This window comes from Callionymus lyra, chromosome 3 (genome assembly GCF_982586985.1).
Source record: "Callionymus lyra chromosome 3, fCalLyr1.hap1.1, whole genome shotgun sequence".
Classification (NCBI taxonomy): domain Eukaryota; kingdom Metazoa; phylum Chordata; class Actinopteri; order Syngnathiformes; family Callionymidae; genus Callionymus; species Callionymus lyra.
This window is the reverse complement of record NC_141820.1, coordinates 22,915,405-22,919,131: the sequence shown is the minus strand read 5'-3', so window position 1 is coordinate 22,919,131 and position 3,727 is coordinate 22,915,405.

Below are 3,727 nucleotides of genomic sequence, written 5' to 3'. Positions count from 1 at the left end.
AAAAAATCCTGTTTGTTTGTGTGGACCTTTTTATCGTTTCTTTGATTAAAGAATCATTTTCCAGGAGTTTAAAATCTAGATGTGTTAGGACATTGTAATGCATAGAAGAAACATTTATACACGTTTAATTGCGTGTCTCTTACACATTTCATTTACCAAAAGTCTGTCTTGGAATTTCCAACTAGGGGTTGCCACAGCCAGTAAGTAATAAGTCAGCCTCCTCTGCTTTTTGCCGGTGTAGGTCATGGGTTGGAGCTTAACTCTAGGCATTGGGGGGAGATTCTGAAAACCTCTTGGTCAAGTCATCTCAAGGCAACCATTCTGTGTGTTTTGTTCATGAGCCTTAACTGACAACATGTCCACGAACTCAACTCTTCCGCCTCTGGCGCCCTCTAGCGGGTGTTAGCTAAACCCGCAGTTTTGCGGTTGAATCCAGAGTCTGTCATTACCCCTGAAAATCAACTGCTGGCTCGTTGGAGTCTAGACTGATCAGTCGTGGCTTCGTCTGCACAGAAGTTCTTCTGTGGAAAAAAGTTTTAAATTAGGAACTGGAACAAAACAAAACAAAAAAAATGCGGTCAATGATCACAAAAGGACAATGTGACGTGATCACGAGAAAGTGATTGACAGACGTTGGGGCTCAAGCTGGGACTGAAGGTCGGAGGTCAAAGCTCAATGAGCAAGCAAACCTCTTGCTTTCACTGGCCACAAGACTGTCGTGACCTCCTGACCTCTCTGGTGTTTCGACACCGAGCGTGACGGATTAAGATTGACAGATTGTTAATCATTAAGAACTTATTTTAGGTTAATTTATTACTATGAGTTTATCACTTTTTAACTAGGAATAACATTTAGTTGTATTCCTAAGTTTGAGCGTGTTGGCTTGAAGGTATGTTGCTTTTATGTGGAGGATACTTTTAAGTATTTATTGAGTTTAAAAAAAAGCATTTTTACTTCAACTAGCATCGTTTTATTTAAAATGTTCGGGTTTTTTAAAAAAAAAAAAGTTGTTATTAAGCATTACTAAATATGTTCTATTGAGTTCGAGAGGGATTATTCTCGCGCTATTTGATGATGCGCGTGTGGGAGTCGAACATAGTTTACGCCACGTTGTTCATTTATCAGAACGTTAACAACGATATGGCGCTATCTGCTGGACAGTTTTTGTATTACAACATACAACAGAATTGTGTCAATTTTTTTCGGATCACAATTTGCCAATGTTGAAAACGCAACATAAGATGTGTTGTGGTGGCAGTACAGAATGAAAGAATAAAATGAGAAATTAATAAATGCCATAACATTCTAGTTTTACGTAAGCATTTTTGTCTCAAATGAAAAACAAATTTAAAACGTTAAATTCACATTTGTGGATATCAAACAACATCAGCAACCCATTGGCTATTTGTAGACTATTCTTTGTGCATTTAATAATAATAATGGGACAAAAACGCCCATATTTTAATGGTTTACATTATTTCAGTGACTGAACTATGAATAGTTTTAAGCGACTTCAGTTACACACACATATGACGTTACATTACATCTCTCTCTGACACACACACACACACACACACACACACACACACACACACACACACACACACACACACACACGCAAACGCACAGACTCACCCCCACACACAAAGCGGGTGTGTGAGTCGAACTCTTCAGCAGATAAGTGTCTCTAATGTGTTTAGTGAGTCGGATCAGCTGCAGCTCTGCACCTCCTTCTCAGAATTCTTAGGTTCTAATCCCACTGAGATCCGTGTTGCTCATTGACAAATGACTTCTGCGGCAGTGAGTTTTCACACGTCAGATTAAAGCAGCAAGTGTTCGACACACAAATGGAGAGTAAAAAAAATACATACGGCCATTACAATGAGTCATTTAGTAAATAACATGAGTAATGACATTGTTTAAAAAAGACGTGTAATAAATATGTAATGAGTCAAATGACGTACAGAGGAAGTATTTTTTTTTAGAAGTTATTGTTGTTTGAGCTTCTGTCGTTACAATGAAATGAAACATATTAGTTAGTTGTCAAATCATTTATTCAGTCCTTGGATTTAGGGGGACCCTCTCTCTCTCTCTCCTCTCTCTCTCTCTCTCTCTCTCTCTCTCTCTCTCTCTCTCTCTCTCTCTCTCTCTCTCTCTCTCTCTCTCTCTCCTCCCCTCCTCCCCTCCTCCCTCCTTATGAAACAGCCTTGCGTGCTGTACTCGCCCTACATTCAGCGACACACACTCGACTGTGGTGACGGAGCAGCTGCGGCACTTCTGCGCGTCTCAGGCGTGTCGAGGGGGGACCCCCACTCACCTATAAGTGGGCCACACTTGGATGATTTACGAGTCCAAGTTGCACCTGCCCTTCCCAATGTCACACACATGTAGAGCCCATGACACAACTATTGGTGTGTGTGTGTCATCAGATTAGTGTCTTTGTGTGTGTGTATGTGTGTGTGTGTGTGGCTTATGTAACGCACAGGCATGTTGGAACTCAGCGAGTAGATGTGTGTGTTGGTGTGAGTCCAGGACTGAAGGACCGCAGCCGTCCAGCCAAACTCGCCATCTGTGCCTGTGAGCTATAGAAAGAAGATTCTCTCACAACTCCACACACACGCACGCGCATCGTGCACAAACACCTGTCTCAGTGCAGGCCGCGGTGTATGTGGGTCACACTCTCCGGGGGACCCGCTCACTCACGGCAGGTTCACCCTTTCCTTGTTGAGCTGATGGCAACAAGCGTGATGACCTCACCGCAGCAGGCGGACATTGGCCTGCAGACCTGGCCGGTCTCAGCCAATGGCAAGAGAGCGCGGTGACGTAGAGGCCAGATACGGCGGCGCTCATTGGCTCGAGGGCGGGAGTTAGTGGAATATCGACGCGTTTATTGGTTGATAGAGAAGCGAGAGACTACTGAGTCAATACCTGTTGTTAGTTGCATTTGGAACTACAGCGTTTAACCCACTCAACAATTGTTTTTATCCTTTTTCAACAATCGTTATCTTTTTACCAGTTAGTTATCTGTTAATTCATATATTTTTTACATTTATTAGTATTAATCTATTATTATTTAATGTATTTAATAAGTATTTTAAATGTATTTTAATGGCTTGATGGATCTACTGACTCCCTCAAGAAACATCTTATTTGTGCAGGCATTTCCTTGATTTTCTGAAACTCCTGTGTTGTTCTTGGTGTTATCTTGATCTTTTAAATATATTTTAGTGAGTATTGTTTTGATTGTTTAAGCGCTTTGTGACCCAGGTCTGGAAAAGCGCTCTTTAAATATAAATTACTTACTTACTAACTTACTTTCAAAAATGTATATGTAACTTTAATTGAATTTCATTTATTTAATTCTCTTTACTCTGTGACCAAAAAACAAAAATAATTAAAATAAATCCTGTTTTTGGTTGACAAGACTGGCAATAAACATGTTCTGATTCATACTTTATCTTTTAATTAAAGAGGGTCTGGGGAAATACTATCTTATTTCAGTTGAAAATACTCTTACAGCTCTAATAAGGTGCTAGTTGGCTGAAGTTTAGGGGTACTAAAACACATACATTTTTAAAATGTAAAAATTGAAACCTCTATTTTGGCAAATCACCAACAAAATGGTTCTAATTGGCAATTCATTTTGCATTACTTTTCAGTTTACTCACAAGATCTTGTTTTGTAATACTCACAACTTGACAGTGTAAAAACAGATAAAAGTTGTATC